Raw genomic sequence first — 22,820 nt, forward strand, 5'->3', positions numbered from 1 at the left:
GTGTGCTGAAATAGTTCAAACAATATTTTGCTGAATGCTATTAGGAATTTTAAACAACTAATTACTTCCAGTATGCAAATTCAGTGAAACCTAATTAAATAAATATCGGATGTATGAATCAACCTATTAAACAAATGTTCCTGCTTTATATCAGTCTTACACATCCAGTGCTTATGGGGAAAACTGTTTAAACAAACAAGTGATAAAAGAATAACTGTAAAATAAGTAATTCCCTTAAGTACTAGGTAATGAAACAAAATAATTACATCCACCTTGAAAGTGCACTCAACACTTTTTTTTCAATTCTTGGAAGGAGAAGTTCATTTTTAAGTAGATGAATTCCAAATAAATGTGTGGAATGTTTATAGAGTTGGAGTCTCTTTGATTTATTGATTTATCAAGTTGGAGATATATATATATATATATATATATATATATAATAACCAAAGAAATGATCATTCATATGTCATAAGAAAAAAGAATTTGCATACTTTTAAAGATTTTCTCCAAATACAGAAATTCAAAATGAGGAAGGCATAAAATGTAAAAGTATTTACAGTAATTATATAATCTTATCTCAGCTACTAAAGATATCTTAACTAGCTAGATTCCATTGATCTACTATAAAGCTTTGTCAACTAAAGCTTTTTTTTTTTTCTTAAATTGATTCTCCATTTTGTCTTCTCATTTTCTCAACAGTGCACAGCAGGAATCACTGTCTACAGACAGAAAACAGGATGTAGCTGTAGGCATACATATAAAACAAAGAGGCCCCGATTAAAGAAAAAAAACACAAACTGCTGTTACTATTTGATCTTAAAATTATTGATCTTGTCAATCAGTTACAGAGTCCCATTTAAATACGTAATAACTGTTAATGCTATAGTTGTATTGCTGACCATTTTTAAAGTCAAAGAAATATACAAGATAATGTGATGTAATGCTAATTTCACTTTGATTGCCTATAATATATCAGTACACATTTTATCTCACAAACATAAAATCAGGCAAGAATCATTGGGATTTAGAAAATCAGGGCTTCTGTCTAGGGCTTAGCCCCATAGTTTAAGAGAGTGAAGGCCCGATGGGGGTGTCAATGTTGTCTGCCTTGTTTTCCTTAGATAAAAGGGAGAACATTGGAAATGAAGAAAACAGAAGAAAGAGTATGAAGGCATTGGGCTGAGCTGAAAATAGAATTTGGTTTGTGATAATGCTTAATGTTAGTTAAACTGAAGAAGGAAAAACACAATGGGCGTCTGCCTAGAAACACACAGCTTTTATTTTAAAGAGTGTAACTGGCAGATTCTAAACAAGAATGTTGATTTTTACCAGTTTTTGCTTTCGCCCATCCCCAGGCCAAATGTGGACAATTTATAGTGCATCTCTAACAATGCGGCGCTTCACTTTGACACATATCCATCCATACCATCCAGTTCATAAAAAAAAAAGTGATGCTGTATTTGTGTTTCGCTTTGCCAGGCTTCCCTTCATCCAGCACAAGATCTTGCTGTTTCTTTTCTAATAGGGTCAGCAGCACCTTTGAACTTACTGTCACTTAAAATACAAAGTGATTTATATTGAATAAGTAGAGAAATATATGATCACCATGTACAGGCAGGTCCTGAGTCGATGCCCATCCATACTTTCCGTCCCAGCTAGAATCTGCAAGCCTGAGCCTGATTAACCTCAGGACATGTGTGGTAATTGCAACATTACATCAGGCCTCCTTGAATTTTCATCAAAAAGAACCAAATGACTTATTCCAGGAGTTCCTATCATTCTCTTTGAATTCTTTAATCCTCAAATAGATTTCTTATATAAATATTTTCTTTCAATCCAGTGAAGGTAATGCCAATCTGATGAGTGTTGAAGTGGATAGATTTGGAAATCATCAATACTCCATAAGGACATGTTTAATTCTGTATTTTAAGCTATTGAAATCAGGAACAATTGCTGGTAGCATCATTATGAATATATGCTCTGTGTGAAGAATAGTCAAACTTGTAGCCTTTGAAAACAGTATTTGTAATATCTCCATTTTCACATAGAAACATTTCATAAATAGTTTGTATTTGTGTTTGTTTTTCAATAAGAAGATATTGTTTATGAAAATATAATGCAAATATAATTCATCCCATGAGCTGAGTATGCTTTTCCATCAGTAGGTGAAAAACAAAATTTAAAGCTAAACTAAACTATATTTTTTAAAGATTTTATTTATTTATTCATAAGAAACACGGAGACATAGGGAGAGGGAGAAGCAGGCTTCTTGCGGGGAGCCCAATGTAAGACTCAATCCCCGGACCGAGGATCACGCCCTGAGCCAAAGGCAAATGCTCAACCACTGAGCCACCAGGTGTCCCTAAACTTAACTGTATTTTGTTGACTTCAAAATAATGTAGCTCAACCGAAAAAAAATTGAGTAGTTTGACAAGCTTGGTTTTCAGAACAACAGGTAGAAACATAAGTACCTGAACAATATTCTTTCATTAGTTTCCTAAGTTTTATGCAGTGAATCATATACATAAACAAACAACACCAAAACTCCAAATTTTGGTTTGGGCTTAGTTTAACTTAATTTAAAAACAATGATGTATAATACTTTATAGTTTCTAAATGGATCTCATATGTGTTATTTCTTTTTAATTCCTCTAAGTTTGTGATTTACCATAGAAAATGTCACCATTCTTATTTTATGTATGAGAAAGAAACTGAGCCTTAGGAAAACTGATTTAAACAAGGAAGTTTTACAGCTGCAAAGCAGAAAATTCCATATCTTTTTACTTCTGCTCAGAGATTATTTCCACTAACCCAGAATGCTTTCCCATCTACAGCAGAACTATGAGTAACAATAATCAAACACTTTAATTTTAATAACTGTAAAATTTATGTTCTCCAGAGTAAACAAAAAAATCAGTTTTGAAGTGCTCTAAAGTAAATGAACAGATTTCTAAAATGCCATTGAAAAAGTGATAGACTCCACGAATGTGGTACACATGATGAGTCCTGTATCCATGGCCTAGGGATACCGGGAATATTAACATTCGCATATTTAACCTGGGAAAGGCATGAAAAGTCAGGAAGGAGCTGGAATATTCAGAAGAAAGTAATCAATCAAGATAGAAATTCATAGCAAGAAAATCCATGAAGAAAGAGCTATGTAAAGCATAGCTAACCAGCGTGAAACAATACCAAAAAAAGAAAGAGGATACAAAAATAAAGAACAAAATATATGAGTGAAGGGCTTTCTGGCTTGAATTGGAAAGAAGAACTCCAATATACAAAATACCATTTAACGTGCATTGTTACTAACACTGCCGCTCTATGATATTCATTAACAAAAAAGAGAAAGGGATATATATTTAACATTTTCTTCCACTAGAAGAATTAAAAAAAAATAGAGCCTAAAAAATCTACCACAGATCATAAATAGATATTTCTCCTTCTGGAATCTTGAGGAAAATGGAAGCCAGGAGACGAGACATACCACCAAGGACAAAATTGAGCAAGAGGCAGGAACCTAAAAAATTAGTATGGAGAAGGCTGAACCACACAGGGAGCTGAGCCTTTTGGAAAGCACTAAAGACAATTTAAATATAATTTCTAAGAAATACTGATCAAGGAATAGGCCTGCTTCCTGGGCCAGATGGTGTAATATTAGCAGATGACATTGGAAGGACTAAACTCCTATTTTGCTTCTGTTTTCTCAATCAGGAAAAAAATGATCTTCAAACTTGAAATGGTAGGACAAACAAGGGAATAGAATCCTGAGATAAGTGAGGAGATAGTAAGAGAGCACTTAGCTACTTAAATGAGTTCACATTACCAGGTTCAGATTGATTACATCCCCAAGGACTGAAATAACTTGTACTTGGGCTCTGACTCAGCTCGCGAATGTGCCGGCTCCTATCTTTGCTGCCACTCCAGCCCACGCACTCATCATCTCTGTGCTGGATCATCTTAACAGCCTTCCATCTAGTCAACCTGGCCCCACACTCTCCTCATTGAGATCAATCCTCCACCCCAATCCAAGTGAGCTTCCCCTAAAATACATACATGGTCATGTCCTTCTCTTACCTAAAAATTCTCCTGTTTCTCTCCAGTTGCTAAAGGATACACTGCTTAATATACTATGTGTAGGCCTCCCTATTGTAGCCCCAGCTTGCCATCCCATGTCCTCTTTGACCATACCATGTAGCCCATGTCATGGCCGAGTCAAACTATCAATTGGTCATGCTCACATTTGCTTCCTTCTCTTGGAACATGCTGTCCCTTCTGTCTAAAATACCTTATTTTGCTCCACTGATCCACTTGGATTCTTCAAGACCCAGATTAATGCTAACTCTTCCTTGTAGTTTACTTTAGGTTTCAAGGCAGAATGAATTCTGTACCTTATCTGTCTTACCAATGAGGTATCTTGCCATTAAAATGGCTGGATATGACTTAATCTGTATTGAAATCCTGCAGGCCAAATACTCCTTAACTATTTGGAAAATCACAAGACACAAAGCATCATTAATATCTTATAATTCCTGAAATTATATTTAATATTTTTAAAGTAACACATTGTCATTAAAAATATTTAAATACTACATTTTCTCAAGGATATATGTTAACAGTCTTGTTGTCCCCTCTCTTTAACATATATCCATCCCTATGACTGTGTGTGTGAGTCAGCACATCAACAAGCATGGATCTACTTTACCCTTTTACATAATATTCCTTAGCTTTGAAGACACCAGGTTTTATTATTATCTGGTAAAGGAAAGAGTGAGAGGAAGAGACTTATTTATATGCTGTAGGCCGTTACAGTTGGGTGAGATTCATATAGACTTAGGAGTGAGAATGCTGTAGGAAAATGCTATGAGAACCTAAGTTCTCTTGAAACTGCCATAATAAAACCATGTCTCTGCGCTGAGGGTGATTCTAGTATTTAAAGGATCTTCATAAATGCTTTTCATTAACCTACCCACCGCCAAGTATGTAGCTCCACTATACAAAAACTTAATTTTTGCGAGATGGATTCTAAGAAATGGGATTACATACACATGAAATTTCATACTCAGGAAAAAACAGAACTATTTCATCATGGTAGTGATAGACATATTTGATTAATGTGTGGATATCCACCTAGAAAAACATCTCTAAATTTGTGCTTCAGTCTTATATTACTTCCCATTTTTCTCAATTGTTGTATTAAAAAATGTATAAGGTTTACTTACTAAATAAATAGATGACAAAAAGGAGTGAAGATGAAGCTCATTCTCTGGTAGAGTTAGCAGTATGAAAACATCTTGACAAGTTTGAATGATAAAACCAACAAAAATAGGAATCAATGAAAGTATGCACAGAGATTCAGAAATCCTTTCACAAACAGATCAGTGGAAAATGCTCGGGAGTTTCAGCTGACTGAATTTCTGCCCAGTCATCAATGTGTAATAACTTCTTAGATTATATTGGTATCAATGTCGAGAACATGAATGGTATAGATCTTATTATTTGAGAAACAGACTGCATCTAGATATCACCTCTCATTCTCTTACTACATTTAAGGATGGGCATTTTGAAACTGAAACACCCCCAAAGAATGATGACTAATCAGAGGACAGCTCTCAAAAATATATCAGGAGAAATAGTTAAATGGGTAAATTCCCCTTGGGTAGAGGAAATGTACACGAATAATTCAGATGTATTTGAATATTTGAAAAATCTGTCTTTAAGTAGAAAATTGATGTAGTCTGTGAAACTCCAGATTAATGGGCAGAAATTACAGAGAGACTGATGTTAATTCAATATATAGGAGACATTTAGCATTTAGAAGTTTCCTGAAGAGATTAAAAAAAAAAAAAAAAGGATATTTTGTGAAGTAGTGAGTTGCTCTGGCAAGACTAGAGTCCCCACCCAAGATTATGTAGTTACAGCTCCTATGTTGAGTGTTACTTTATTAAAAGTGAACAACTTTTTTTTTTTTTTTTTTGGAATATTTTGGAAGTATTTATTGAGTAGCTGAGTCAGGCACTAGGTTGGTTCCAGGTTAGAAAATAGGGATAAGGTGGCTGTCTCTGAAGATGTACAGGGTGTGGGATGGGGAAGTGTTGAGAATAACTGCTCTATGTCACAGCTCTATATGTCTAGCTTAAAGAAAACAGTTTATCAACTGGCTTCTGGGTGGCTTAGTTGGTTAATGCCTGTTCTCGGGATTGAATCTCCTGGGATTGAATCCCGAGTTGGGCTCCCTGTTCAGTGGGAGTATGCTTGTCCCTCTCCCTTTGCCCTGCTCCTGCTCTCTCTCTAGAGCTCTTTCTCTCAAATAAATAAACAAAATGTTAAAATAAACCAATATATCAAAACAAACCTATTGATTCCTTTGATTACATAAGCAACAAAACATGCCGGAAAATTGGAAAATTATCATTCAGTATATCATGTAAGTGAGATGGCATCATCCTGTATTCCCAGTTACTTTTCACTTAATAGGAGTCCGTGATATGATGTCTAGAAACCCTAATGACTCCAGTGAAGGGAGTGACTTTTAATAGCCCTTTTCATCAGAGATTTCTATAAAATGGAAAACAGCCCTCACGATAGCTGATGTTTATGGAGAGCTTATGATGTGTCTGTTAGGTATCCATTAAACCTATCAAATGAAATATTTTATTGAATCCTGAGAACAATCCCCTGTGGTAGGCAAGATTATTATCACCCCAAGAGCTCAGAAATATCACATACTTTGGCCCCAGTTTTGCAACCGGGAAGTGGCTTCCCGACGCTGTGTCACTGCTTTTAAGCTTCATGATATAGCATTCCCAACAAGGGAAAAACACATTTTATCTGTGATGAGTCACTTTTAACAAGTTCAAATGAGTGAATGCTAGTGATTACATTTTATCCTTTAATAAGCCCCAGTGCTGTTTTTGTTCTACTGTGTTTATTAAATGTCTGCATTTTGCATCAGGTGTTCTAAGAATAACAGCTGCAGGTGCTGTAGTATTAGAGACCCTCGTAGTTTCTTTGACCCTCATAGCCTGGCCCCAGAAAGTTCACCTCCCATGTTAATTAAGTTTTTTCTGTGTGTGACTTGTGCACTGTAGAAGTTCGGCAAGTTTTTAAGAATGAGTAGCATGTTCAGTTATTCTTTGAAGTACAGGCTAAGAAGGCAACCATGGTTTGAAATTGTTCTTTTCCAATCATAAGCTGTGTCTTGGGGCTAGGTCTTAACCTGTCTAGGCGTAATTTCCCTTACCTCTAAGATGGGAATAATAATAGTAAAACATTTGGGATTATAATATGGCTTAAATAATACAGGGTTATTGTGGGGATGACATAAGGAAACACATAGAAGGTTCTTAGCACAGTAACTGACACATGGTAAACGCTAGATAAATGTTAGCTATTATTGTGATGATGGAGATGATGACATCTGTCAGTATAATGCTCTGTACTTCAGATTCTCAGGAAACAGAATGCATGTGAGCACACATGCACATTGCAGATCTCGATAATAATAAACATTATTGTGCATATGTTTCTACCAAGCCGTTAGCAGAAGTTCCATATTGCAATAATTTCTAAAATGTCCTATAACTAAAAGTATAGTTCTCAGTACTGAGAAAAGTTCCATAAATCATTAGAAATTCTCATCCCCACCGAGTCTCTCTGTGACACCTCTAGCAGCTCAGCAGTCATTCACAGGCTCAGCAGCATGAAGGTCAGGGATGCAGTATCTCCAGGTGCCAAGGTCACTTCAGCATTTAACCCTTAGTCCAGTCGATTGAAGACGAACGCAGATTTGTTCTCTCCTTTGAGACAGGACTCAGCAGGGTCTTATCAGGTGGTTATCCCCAGGGAGCAGAAAGCTACTCCAGGACAAGCCAACCAACCACATCAAATAAAGGCAGACAAGGGACAGGCCCCTCTGTCCCATGTGTGAATGCTCAGGGAGTCACGAAAAGGCCTTCAGAATGCCTTGATAAATAAGGGGGGAATAATACAAAGGCGGGTAGTGGGGAGAGTTTAGGAGACAGATGGGCCACTGTGGTTGGTTGTCAGAATCTTGAGCGGTTTCTTCAACCTTATGGCCAGAGCAGGGAAGAAGTTTCAGGAAAAAGAGAGTGGCTTTGGGAAGGTCATCTTCTCAGACAGATATTTATGATTTCAAGGATTGCATTTTTGGTGCTTTTGTTACCTATTTACACACAACGAAGTGATAAAGCTAAAAGCCTAGACCTCCTTTCCCTTATATAAACACCCCAGGCGTTTAAGAAAAACAGGAGTGGATTAAGATTTAAGATCTTTCAGACTTTTTCTACATGCCTGTTTCAATTTGTCCATTGTAGTTTGAGTGGCTTTCATAATAAACTATTTTTATTTGGACTCATATAGGGATTAGGGTGATTTAAGCCTTTGGCTTTATTTTAACTATTCTTTTTAATCTATGAAGCAATTAAAAGCAAACCCTCAAAGCTGCAATGTAACGAGATATGAAACATCCCTCTCTTTACATCTAAAATAACTATTTTAAATTACGCTTTTCGGGAGAAATGTTAGGAAGTACCTGCATATATGGATATGTTTGTTTTCCTATGATTTTTTTTTTCCCTCTCAGACTTACACAAAGGGAAAATGTCTAAAATATCCTAGGTTCTCTTACTTTTCAAAAACTCAAAAGTTCAATGACTGACTCACCTCTGCTGATATTGCTGGTAGAGATACATTTATTATGGAGATTGAAATGTTCAGAAGTTATCAGATATAAGTGAGATGTTTGGAAAATGGAGAGCTAGAGAACATACTGTAGCTTTTCTGGGCTGCACTTGATTATTTAACTCCAAAAGGAAAGACTCTTTAGACATTCAGTAACCCCCCAAACACAACAAAATAGGAGATGTAAAATAGTCAAATAGTCATGTTCTGCATATGCCTTTTTTTTTTTTTTTTTTTTTTTTTTTTTTTTTTGAGAGGGGGCTGTGTGGAGGGGCCGGGGAGAGAGAGACAGAAAGTCTTAAGCAGGCTCTATACCCAGCACACAGCCCCATGCAGGGCTCGATCCCATGACTCTGAGATCACAACCTGAGCCGAAATCAAGAGTCAGACACTTCACTGGCTGAGCCCCTGCATGTACATTTTTTTAAGCTCTGACGTCTTATACTTTTTTCTACTGGCCGCCTTTCATTCCAACACTGATGAGATGGAAGTGGCAGTCACCACAGTGCTTCAGTTCAGAGAAATGTATGTCTGTCTCTAGAACGAGACAGTACTCCTCTGCCCCATTTTGGTTTCCACAAACATTTCCTGCGCTCCCATCTGCTATGTGTTGGTTTCCTTTGCTATCTAATTTGCAGGAGAGAAAATGACTGACGTATTTCTTACTTTCAAGGACAGAGCTTATGTCCTACAAGGGGGGGGGGGTGGTTGACAAGTATACAAATGACTATACATAATGTGGTACCAAAGAGAAGTACAAGTAGGAATGAACCTACAAAATCAGCCGGTCAAATCCACCTCACTTTATAGAAGAGGGAATGAAGTCAAGATTAAGCCTTGCTTGAGCTCACACTGCGTATTTGAACACATCCAGGTCTGGAAGTCAGCTCTTTTAATATCAAGTCAAGGGCTCCTTTTAATTTAAACTGCACCGACGCTTCTAGGGAACCTAACTAACTTTAATTGTTCTTAGGCTTAGGCATGTTTAACTTTAATGAAAGAGTATGAAAGTATATCAAAAATCTTTCTGGACACTGTAAAATACATGGGATGAATTAAAATTTTGGCTAAGCAAAGTAAATATAATTTTATGACTTTCTAAACCCATTATTCATGTATCTGATACATTTTACAAAATGGTTGTAAAATTCAGAATTGTCAGTGGAACAAAGCAACAAATCTCCATAGATAGGTCATGGCAAAAGCACTATTTTTCTTAATACAGTTATCTGAAATTTAGTTTGAATGCATGCGGGTAGCGTTGCCAAACTTTAAAATTGTGTGGACCTTCACTTGATTGTAGTTTTCCTCTCAGCGAATCCTGATTGGGACAAACATAAAAGATCAAAAGGTTAAGATGTATTATTTTGCAGTTTTAAATTATGAGGCACAGAGGCAGCTATAGACACTTAAAAAAATTAAAGGTAATGGGGATGTGTATATTCAGCTCTACGTATTACTTCAAAATGTTATCTTACATGAAGGTGACACATTAGCCCGATCATTTATTCATTCTTCATTCACTAATTTAAGGAAGACTGATCTTACTGCAGACATGAAACACAATTATTAATAAGGCTTGTGTTTGGAGTTCTTTTCCTACTATGCAAACAGCACCATTTCTCTTTCCATATTCTTTCAGCTGATCTTATGACCAGTAGACTAGGAAGTGGCTGTGGGATTAGCTGTGGAACAAAGCAAGGAGTGGAAACATAACTTTTCTAGCAGGATACTGTCGCCAACGATAGTAAGTACTTCTCTTGGACACTTCACAGAAGGCGATGTGGATCACCTCTAGGAAGTATCCTAACAGTGTGAGAGACCCTGAATAACCATGCACTACAATGTCTGCTCATTCCTGACCTCTACTGGGCTTAATAGATCCTGCAAATGATTTTTAAATAGGTAGGTGGGTGGTTCTAGAGGAAAGGACAGAAGCTGAAATGTCCCCATAATGCTAATTGGCACTTATCTTTAATTCGGATTGTCCAGACAAGGAGGTTTCTTTAAAGGCAAGGGATTTTAAACTCTACCATATGTAAGGCTTACTTGGCAGTGCTCGTTTTTTAGGTTGGCATGGAGCACATTTGCCCATTACAAAATTCTAGTAACATCTGTTGACATGAAGTGCTGTTCATTTGCTTTTGATTTCCCAGTCCTTCCAGTAGATCTACTTGCTTTCTGAAACTCACTACATTTTGGAGAAATGAGCAGGCTCATAGGCATTCCATAGTTACTTGTGCAGTGATTTCCTTTGCTTGCTTGGAACTTTGGTTTCCTGGCAACCATAGCAAACAATAGAAACGTGAATGAGGCCCGTCCATCCACGTGAAAGCTCACGGGCTTTTGTTTTTTTTGTTGTTGTTTTTTTTTTTCCTTCCATTCAATTTTTCCTATGATAACTGAGGTATATATTTACAAGAAATTTGCACAAGCAGTGCTGCAATCCTCTGTTTGCTTTGCCTTTTAATCAGATCATTTCTGATAGGTTGTCTAAACAAGGATGTTAGTGTCCTCTTTCTAAAATACGTACAGCTGAAAAACAGCTCACTGATTCTAAATCCTGCCCTCCACATCTGCAATTGGACTTGGATATCCTGGAAGATCTTTATGGGCTGTAACAGATTATGGCTGCCCTCTAGTGACTAGACGTTCCTGCTGTTTCAGTTTGGAGTAGGGTGTGTTTAAAACATGTGTCCTCATTCCTATTCAATCAGTCAGGCACTAGAAATCTTTATAGAAAGAATGCAATACATGCATTGTTAATCATGCCGAATATTGATGATATTCTATGAAAGGCAAATATACATGAAACACAGATGTATATTTCTCAATCTGACCATTTGTGCCAACACACGTTTCTTGAAAAAAGTCAACTGTTTTCAAACTAAGCTCTTAGCAGTTAAATAATTCTATATTATATTAATAGCTGTAGAGCAAAGGTTAGGCTTTTTTTTTAATGTGGGAAGACTAATTATCTCCCAGCACTGCTAACTGTTAAGTCTTCCTCCTATCTCCCTAACCTTTCTCCATCTTGCTCTCTCTGGCAAAGAGAAGATAATTTTGTTCATTTGACAAGCAATTTGTATTTCCAATCAGCTTCAGAGAAATTGCCTTTTTTTCTAATTGTTAAAATGTCCGGGGTTGTATTTAGATGATCACACATGCGTGGGTGCATCAAGCCACATTTAAAATTCAAACAGCAAGACTATAACTGCCCCAATCAATAGTAGCGAAGCATAGTAATCCAGACCACAACTGGTAAATGGGCTTTCTTATTTCATATCAGCTACAAGGTACAGTGTGGCAATGTTTGATTTGAAAATTTTAAATTAAAGAAAAACAAAACAAAAAGGAGGGGGGAAAAAAAAAAAAAACACTGCACTTTGACCTGTTGCTGATAGAGCTGACTCAAAATAAATCTCATCACCAAGCAGACCAGAAAAAAATCACCTCTTTGAAAGTTGACAGAAGAGCAAATCATTTTTCATTCACCACCTCATTTTTTCCCCTATCCCCAAACCAGAAGACATTTTCTACAACGGATAGGTGTTTCTTTTTTTCTATAAAAAAGTAAGTGTGAAAACCTAAAAATCAGCTAACCATAAAGGGAAAAATTCTTCCTGGCCTCTATGAAATGATGAATCTGCCTTGTTTAAAATACACTGCAGCATTTGACCTTGGATCACATCCTGACATATATAAACATTCAGGATAGAAATGTACTAGGAAAAATTGATGGATCTCTATTGCTATAGTATCTAATGAAAAATATTGATATTAAAAAGAGATTGACTAGAAAATCTACTCTGACTTTCCACATGGTCAATCATCTAAATGGCCTATAGAAGAGTCTAAAACTAATAGAATACATTCAATCAAGGAGCCAATTCTGATTTGGGTATATGTTTCCAAACCCTTATGAGAAGACAATTTATTTCTTATTTGTCCTCATTCCCTTTGTAGGAAAACACACTTCTCTTTCTGTACAATGAATCCAAGAACAAAATCCTTTTGGGGAATCAAAACCAAATTTCCTGAGCTTGTGGTTATGTTATAATGGATAAAACCAATTGGCAGCAACACTAGTGTCTGTCTTTCTGCTCATCCCTAAAATTTCTGGAAGAAAATACTCAGTTCATTTTAGTTTAATAAATGTTTGTGAAGTTCTAATTCTGTATCAGGTATGTTAGTTTCGAGGGACAAAAATGCAGATATGATCAGGTTTCTGCTGTCAATGAACAAATACTTACAAGTTGATATATTCAATGAGTATATATGTAACATACAAATATAGCAAAGAATAGGTACAAATTCCCTCCAAACCAGAAAAGGCCTATCAGAAATGATGAACCCATTGGGTCAACATTTTGAAGGATAAATAAGAAGTCTGCTGACAGAGAAGTGGAAGAAAGGATACTCCACTTGGACAAAATGATCATTTTTTTAAACATTGAATTACGTCAATACTGGATGGTATTGTATATCTCATCATAAATTTTGTCTATAATATTTATATTCCAAATTCAGTAATAGTTTAATAAATACTGATTTTAATAATCACTCCATTAAAAGCCAACTGATCTTAAACTCCTATCTAATGCCACATACTATACCTGGTGCCGGTGAATAAAAAGACTAAACAAAATAAGGTGCATGCCTTCAAGCTGCTTCAACCCCAATGAAGTTATAGTTAGAGAGCACATAAGAACAAAGAGAAGAGGAGAAAAGGCAACAATAAAGGGACTCTGGCAACATATTTTTGAAAGAGAAGAAACAAATGACAAAGTGATAATATTGAAGTGTAGGCAGTTACAACCTAAATTCTGAAGAAGAGGGAAATATAAGGCAATTCACTGTGTGAACTTCTGAGCACCTCGAAGCTCAGGTCACAGGGAAGGTGGAAGTGAAGCTTGTTGCTAATAGCTGGGAATTTGGTTAGACGTTAGGGAGGGGATGGAGGACCACATCAAAATCCCGTCACCATTTCATACAACTGGGATCCCAAGCACAGTCAAGGGCAGGGTTGAGGATAGGGTTAAGTAAATAATAAAATGAATTAAGTAAAATCTACGTGTTGAATGGTGCTAAATCTAAATGCTGAGGTACCTCACCCTTCTTTGCGTTCAGACTGTTGGAAAGCAAAGTCTCTCTCAAGTTCAAGATTCAGTGTATTTTCTCTTGAATAACTAAATAGCTCCAGAGAAAAGACTTCATATATTGACACTTAGCTGCATGCTTAAAAAAAAAAAAATCCACTCAACTACTCATTCTACAGTGAAACTCACAAGTCAGTAAACTTCATCCCCACTCATAGAGTGCAGCCAGTCAGCTTTTTAGTGCCTTTATCTTAAATATGAATAGAGAGCCAAACACAACTCAACATTTTTTTTTAGAAATCCTCTGATAAGAAAAAAAATTAATTAATGTGAACACTCTCAAAGGGAATTCACAGGAAAAATACAATGCCAGAAACAGTTGCCAATGGCCAGACCTGTAATGTATGAGAGATGACAGAAAATAGTGTGCCCATAAAGCAAGAATAGGACATGAAAGACGAACAATTAGGAAACATGAAGAGGCTCTTGAAAATCAAAATTTTCATTAGCAAAGTAGCAATGCAATTTAAAGGTCAAGAGTGTAGAAAACTTCCCAAAAAGTAGAACATAAAGATAAAAAATAGAAACTAAAAGTAGAAATATACAAACGTTAAGTTCAATCCAAGAGGATCAACTGCTCATTAATAGTAGCTTTAGAAGGAGAAACCGGGGTTATTTAAGTGAGCAAATTGCAAATAAAGTATACAAAAACACTTTCCAGAGCGAAGGATAAGACTTTTAAAACTAAAAAACATTACTAATTCTCTAGAACAGTACATTAAACACACACACACACACACACAGTACAATTAAATGTTAAAATACCACAGAAATTAAGATGCTAAGAGTTTTCATACAGAAAAAAACATATATATAACGATTTCATATATATATATATAAATTAATATATATATATATATATATATATATATATATATATATGAAATAATGAAAGGATCAAATTAATCCTGACTAGTTACTGACTGGCAATGGCACAATCTTCCAGGTAATTATTTGCTTTAAATTATTTCATTTCTATCAGTAATAATCTAAGTTGCAGAATAAATTTGGTATCAGTTGAGAAAACAAAAATTCTGAGGCCCGGAAAGTTGGATACAGTTTCTTCTAAATTTACACAGTGGTATAACCTGAACCAATATTATCACCTCTGCACCACATATTCTTCTGGAGACTACAGTGACAGCTGTTCATTATATTCCAAACCTCGTCTCTAATAACGAAAGCCTCTAAAATATATTTCCCTAAACTCCTTTGACCAATGTCATACTGTATGGATCTGAACTTGACACTAATGAAATCTTAATCCACAGAGATTTTGCCTATGTATACTACTACCTTCTAATTCTAGAACCTTGGCTTTAGGATTCCCATAGGATTATTTTAGGGAGATCTAGCCATTTGCCTGGTACCAACTGGTAAACTTTTATTGAAAGCTCTTATTTTTAGAAGTTGTAAGCAGTGTTTGTCACGTGGAATATGACTTAATAAATAAAATATTTAAAAGGAATGAGGAAATGTACAATTTTCCATGCTTTACTTGCAAAGCAAATTAGCAGAACTGAAGTATTTCTACATGAAGTTGAAGACAAATGATCTCTGTGTATTGAAATCATGTAGATTAATTCACATGTATCACAAAAGAAAGCTACCAAAGGGAAATAATGCATATTTATTCTAACAGCGGATTGTGGTACTGTAGTGAATTTTGCCAAGTTTTGATTCTGCTAGGATCCTCAAATTTGTACTCTAGATAGACTTAAGAAATCCTTATTACTGCCCTGTTCTTTTTTGGCCACAAATCCTGTCCTGGTGATTTTTCAGCGAGCCCTCCTGCTGGAAGCCTGGCAAAATTTCACGACTTCCTTGCTCAAGGGGCTTTTCTGCTGTGTGCCATTAAATATGGAAATGTTCATATTTTGTGAATTCTGCTAAAATTAGATGCCCCCGAGCTCAAAACACCTAAGAGAGTATGCAGGTTCTAACATGAAAGAGCCAAAGTTAGAGGTGCCTACAAGCTGCTGTTTGGAGGCAGTTGGAGCAGAGAAAGTACAGCCACCTGCCTCCATTCTTGCCCCTCCACTATCCATTTCTGCAAACAGCAACTTTGTATGATGTGAATCAAGCTTTGTCACTGTTCTAATAAAAACATGTCTTAGGGCCTCTCAAATGTTCACTGAATAAAATTTAAATGCCTTAGGATGACCAACCTAACAAAAGCGTTAAAGTCAAATTCCCTTGGCCCTGTAATTTAAAAGTCTAAGACACAGGGGCACCTGGGTGGCTCAGTGATTGAGTATCCGCCTTTGGCTCAGACTGTGATCCCGGGGTCCTGGGAGATCTGGGGGATCAAGTCCCACATTGGGCTCAGACACCAACGATGTCTCTATGTGAATGGATAATCTTAAAAATCTTAAATTTTTAAATTTAAATCTTAAATTTAAAAATCTTAAAAAAAATAAAAGAAAGTCTAAGATATGGAAATCCAAAAAAGGAACACCCACGGTTTCTTCCTTCTTTCAATTTGTATCCCAGAGTCTCTGCCCCCGTATATATCCAACTAAGTGCCTGACAGAGTCAGGCTAGGCTCTACTCTACATATTCCTTTAACACTTTTGACATTACTTCTCTAAACTATCTGATGTTGCCAATCCAAACTTTCATATGGGGAAAAAACAAACAAACAAACAAAAAAACAAACCCACATGCGGTATCATCATAGCACTGGCCCATTCCCTAAACTTTTTAAAAATAAGCCATCTACTATCCCTAGAAATGTAGACACAAACAAAATTATGGTTCTATAATCTAGAGTTTGGTTACTAAAACCCAAAAGTTTTCAGAAACTTAAGAAACTATGACAGAAACTTAAGGAAACTGGATTAAAAGTAGTTTTTGTTTTTTTTTTTTTTATTCTTTCCAAGTGTCAGCCTCATTGGGTTTCTAGTTCATATCATATTCCAGAATCTATCACCTGTGGATTTAAACTTATTTGGTAAAAAGACCATCTCCTATCAACATTTTAGAGAACTAAAATGTAACCAAAACATAATGCTTTGTCTCAGAATATTTCATTTGGGGAGATTGTTGCTTTTTCTCAAAATTTTAGTTGAGATACCTGTCTTTCCTATCCATAACCCATATTTGCTTCAGTTGGAGAATAGCCCTTAGCCGATTTTGCATGGAAGTTGCTGTCATGTTTCTGAACTTTGTGTTCCTGCTACTCCAGAAAGAAACACTATCTCTGCCATTCCTTCTCACAGCATTTTTTTTTCCACTTGGCATCTATTTTTCTTTTCACGTAATTTTTCCATATTCAGTGAAAAAAAAATACATACCAAATTTTGCAAAAGCATCCAAAATCTTACCCTTTTTCACCTCCCTGAATTGTATGAACTAATCAAGAAATTATTTTCTCTGTTGACCAACATCAGAACCAGGCCTAGAGTTTCATTATAGTTCTGCTTAGCATCCTTTTGACACTTCAAATCTTTACTTCTCTTAGAGAAGCATAATTTGTTACATACAATAATTATAACACCCTGAAATGTCACCTAAATATGCTTTGACTATTTTATGCTAACCTTACCTTTCTTTTTTTGTCTGTTTAGATATTCAAAATATGTTTTCTGTACTGCTACTACAGGGGATTTTCCAACAATAGGTTTGCATATCTTCTTGAGTAGTGTCCTTAGTTCTGGCTTCCTCTAGTGTGCTCATCCGAGTCTATAATCTTCTGTCAGATGCCATTGGGTCTCAGTTACTTTCTGATATGGAAACAACTTCTAATATTTTCTTTAAAAAAATTTTACTTAGGTACTTCATCTTTGTAATACATCAAATTTGAAGGTAAAGAGAGGAAAGAAACAGACCCATGACATCCTCAGTTTCTTCTACAAAATTTGCTTGTTCTTCATAAGACACTCTCTTCCTCTCTGGAGAAGTAATTGAGAGGACAGTGATAGGTCAGATTATTCTAATGATGACATTTCATATGGACATAGAATGACAAGGGAAGGAAAATTTTTTTCTCAACGCAAAAGGGAAAATAATAATTAGAAATTCATAGGGAAAAAAGAAAATAGCAATAACAAAACTTTAGGAGAAAGTCAATATTTAAATATTAAGCAATCTTTAAAAATTAGGAATAGGGACAACGGGGTGGCTCAGCAATTGAACATCTGCCTTCAGCTCAAGGCGTGATCTCAGGACCCTGGGATCAAGTCCCACATTGGGCTCCCTGTGCGAGCCTGCCTCTCCCTCTGCCTGTGTCTCTGCCTCTCACTGTGTGTCTCTCATGAATAAATAAATAAAAATCTTTAATAAAAAATAATAAAATTAAGAATATAATTGGATGTTATTTGAAAATAAAATACTGGCAACAAATATATTAGGAGTAAACTGAAAGGCATTATGAATATAATAAAGACATGAAACATGTATTCTAATGATAAAGAAAAGGAAAGGCCATTTGAAATATTAAAATAAAATTCAAAAAAAAATCAGCATAAGAGGTCAGACTTCTGGATAGCTGAGGACAACAGCAGGAACAAACTAAGTATCTCCAAAAATATCTTCGCAATTCAGAGGGGGGAAAAAAGAGAAATACAGATTTTATGAAAAACTGTCATCAGAATTTGAAGACAGAGAACACAAAACCCACAAAATGAGTAAAACAATATAATCACTAAATCCTAACATGTGATCTCTCATATTTCTGCCTCATCTCCAGTTAATCTCAGTGCTTTGTGGTAACCAAAGGCAGACTGAAAAAAAACAAAAAACAAAACAAAAAAAAACTAAACTAAAACCAAACCAAATCTAAGCTACAAAACAAAACTACAGGGAAGAAAGATGAGCTGATGAGGATGACGGGCAAAGAGGCATTAGTGTGAGTTAAAACAACCACCCAAATCTGAAAATGTCGGAAAAGTTTTTGGGCAAATCAGAGCACAAACTATAAGGAAGACATTTCAAGAGCATTAGTGTTATGCAAGACTAAAGAGAATCATAAAATCAGAAGATTACAACCTTGCCATCAAAACAAACAAGAAAACCTTTTAAAGTATATGGATTGTACTATACTGAAATAAGAGTAAACTTACACTAGGAATATTGCATATTGCTTTAAAATTTCCTAATATGCACACTAATACCATAAAAACAAACAAAAGAAGAGTAAAATACTTACTAAGCTATTGAAGAAATTAGAAAAAATACATACAACACAGAAAATGTACCCCTCCCTTCTCACCTAAGAACAACAAAATAGAAGTGTGTAAACTAGCATTCCAAATAGAATTGTATGTACTCAAACAAGTATTTGAATCAGAAATTTAAAAAGTGGAATTGGCAAAACCTGGAGAGAAATGAATAAAAGGATGGATTGAACTCTAAAAAGAAATGGAAGAAATAAGAAAAAAATGTTATAAATTAATAACAGATTTCAAGAGCTAAAACAAGAATTAACGCAAATGAAAATTGAATAACATACATTGAAGAAAGGCAGGAAGCAAAAATGACATAAAGGTAGATGCAAATATAAGAAAGATAAAAAGAATCTAAGAACAAGTAGTGGAAATGGAAGACAGGTAAAGAAGGAATTGTATTTTTGTGACTGGAATCCCCAAAGAAGTTTTATAAATCAGTGGAATAGAACTAATATCCTTATATACAAATGCAATAACAGAAATATAATTATAAAATATAATGACAGAGTTCAGATTATATTTATTATGTTTATATATTTATATTAATATTCTCAAATATGAACTAACTCACTAGTTAAGAAAAAAAAAATATTGGCTCACAAAATAAGACCCAACTATATGCTGCGCATAAGAGATATACCTAAAACAAAGTGATTCAAAAAAGGATGGAAAGCTATACCAGGCAAATACAAATCAAAGCAAAGAAGTGATAGTGACCCTGATCAGATATCGTAGAACTGAGCTAAAAACCATTTAATGTGACAACAGATGATACCGTACTATTCAAATTTGTACTAGAAGCATTAATCAATGCCATTAGACAAGAGACGTCAACTAGTAGGATAAAATGTATATGAAAAAGTCAGTCAATCTCTGTTTGCATCTGTTAGTATACCTGGAAATCCCCAGATAATCAATAATAAAATGAACTAAAATAATAATAATTCAGAAAAATATAGGGTCTAAAATTAACACACAAAAATCAGTAGTCTTCATATATTCAAACAGTAATCAGCTCAAGAGCGAAAGCCTCATTTACAATAAAAGCAAAAAAGATTAAACACTGAAGAATAAAATTGACGTAAAATCCATACAAGAAAAAAATGTATCAATACTCCTGAAACTCAAAAATGTAGGTGTGAAATAACGGAATATATATTCTGTATTTTTAAGAAAACATTTCTACATTACAAAGATATTAGTTCTTACTAAGTTAATACAGAAATTCATTCTGGCCACAGTAAAAATACCTTCTAGTATTTTATGAAGTTAAATAATTTGATACTAAAGTACATATGGAAAATCAACCATGCTAGGTTAGCCTAGTAAAACACTGAAAAAGAAAGCCATAAATAGGCAATAACCATATCAGATATTAAAATTTGCCTCTATAATTAAAACAATGTGGTACAAATTGGCCATTAGAAGAAAAAGTCCAGAAATAGACCTAAGTAGATAATAAAAGGAACCAAATTTCTTTGGAGAAAAGTAAATTCCAGGGATAGAGCGAATATAAGAGAAAATAAAAGATATGCTTGGAACATCTCCCTAGGCTAAAAAATAACAAATGCTGGAAAAAGGATATAGTCAAGTCAGAAAGACCTAATATCCCAAGTAGAAGAAACTAGTAATGGCCAAAGGTGGAAAAAACTTGAGCAGCCAATTAAATAGTGGTAGTGTTGCATTATAATCCATAAAATAAAATAAATATCTTTGGGCTCATAGTAATATAAATAGTTAAATAAATAATTAAACAGAGAAGAAAAGACAGAAATCTCCCATACAAAAAGATTTCAATTAATAAACGTAGAGAGTGCAATAAAACTGTAAAACCACCATTAAGCAAAACCTCATTAATAACTGTTATAGGAAGATTCACTGATGGGTGCTATAACTGGTAGTTGAAAATTAGGGTAGAAATGGAATATTTGGCCATAAAAGATCTCCTAAAAATATTTATTAATTACAAATGAAAAAATACTAATAATACAGTGCTAAAACCCACCGAATACTACCTTCAACAAGTAATTAATGTTAAAATCACTCAAAACGCATGGACAGCATATCCCCAGGGTGAGGGTAAATGAGAAGATCACCCATGAATCTCATTTTTGCCAAAACTGCAAAATCCCAGCCTATCACAAGACAAATCCAAATGGAGAGATATTCTATAAAATACTAACCAGTACTTTTTATAAATTTCAAAATCATGAAAGACAAGGAAAGACTGAACTGTCAGAGATTCGGAGAGACCAAGGAGATATGAGAAATAAATTCAACGTGGGATCTTGGGAGAGGAAAAGGACAGTAGGATAAAACCAGTAAAATCAAATAAAGTCCACAGTTTTGCGAATAGGATTGTAGCAAATTAATTTCGTTTTGATAACAGTACTATGGTTATGCAAGTTGTTAGCATTAGAAAAGCTGGTGGGACAGTATATGTGAACTCTCAATCCATGCCTTTCAACATTTCTAAGTCTGACATTATTTCAAACTAAAAATATTGAAAGCAGTGCAAGAAAAATCACGTTCCAAATATGAAGCAAATTAAATCAGCATGGTTTTGAGCAATTAGTGAAATGTAGAAAATCCATTTGAAAATTCCCATTTGAGTAGCACGGGGATTATGGCATTAGAAATTTAGAGAGGCTAATGCATTCATATCAAAATACTTCTGCAGTAAACCATAATTACATAGTTGTGTTAATGTAAATGATAGTCATGCATTTTTAGCATTTAGAATCAATCTATAGATGATTCATGGAAGGTTTGCTTATAATTATAAAAGATAATATAAATATTTTCATTCTTGACACTATAAAAGTAGAAATATAACTACCAGAAATTGGGAGGGTGTGAAAGGAAGTATGGGCTACTCACAATATGATTCTTAAAAGTAAAAGTTATAAACAAAAAACCTCGGTATGGTTGAGTCAGTTACAATAAGTAAAGACGACAATAGAATGGTATTTCTATATTAGGAGTAGGGGAGGTAGGATGGCCTGAGTAAATTCTCATTTATCTTGGTAAAATATTAAGAGAAAATACCTAATGTTAATAATCAAAGGACACATTTAGATACTATTACCTCAATCACATTATGAATAGTAATGATAATAAGTAAATCTCTTTTGGGAACAAGACTAGAAATAGACAGCCATGGGGTGAATCTCAATTTCTGTGTGTGTGTGTGTGTGTGTGTGTGAGAGAGAGAGAGAGAGAGAGAGAGATATTACGCATTTAATGATGTGACATATTATGTTAATTTTGTAAATATCGAAAAGGATATAATAATCACAACTTCTAATATTATGAATGTTCTTCAACTGCGTAATATTATTATCCTCTTTTGTAACACACACAATTCTATTTGTTTTTCAAAGCTGTGCTCAAAGGTCATTTTATTTCCATCTCAATATTTATGAGTGATGCTGATGTGACCATAAAACTTTTTTCTTAGGATCCCAGATAGATTTAGTATTTTGCTCCTCTGTACTCTGATAACACTGTTTATAATTCCATTAAGCAACTAATCACAATTATTATAATTTCTTAAGTAACTATCTACTTCCTTTGTCAGAATGAGAGTGCCCAAAGATCGATCGAGTGTTATATATCCTACTCATATTTGTACTTCTAGCACTTAGAGTAATTGAAACATATTTTTTTTCAGTATGTAAATATTTATAGAAACTAACAGTAACATCCTGGTTCCTTTAGGCTTTGAAGGAAGAATAGCCATATAGAACGGAAGGGAGTCAGATTCTGGGAGATTCGTCTTGGTGCCATT

At 34.9% G+C, this 22,820-nt stretch overlaps 1 long non-coding RNA gene across 1 annotated transcript; it reads right to left on the reverse strand.

The window, feature by feature from the left end:
- Positions 1 to 9,114: 9,114 nt before the first annotated feature.
- Positions 9,115 to 15,123, reverse strand: LOC111096438. The gene is made up of 3 exons (XR_005360459.1): positions 14,969 to 15,123; positions 10,753 to 10,981; positions 9,115 to 10,024 (listed from the first exon to the last, which is right to left on the reverse strand). It is a non-coding gene; the product is annotated as an uncharacterized LOC111096438 (long non-coding RNA).
- Between the last annotated feature and the right edge of the window lie 7,697 nt (positions 15,124 to 22,820).

The sequence above is a fragment of the Canis lupus genome, chromosome 6 (genome assembly GCF_011100685.1).
Source record: "Canis lupus familiaris isolate Mischka breed German Shepherd chromosome 6, alternate assembly UU_Cfam_GSD_1.0, whole genome shotgun sequence".
Classification (NCBI taxonomy): Eukaryota; Metazoa; Chordata; class Mammalia; order Carnivora; family Canidae; genus Canis; species Canis lupus.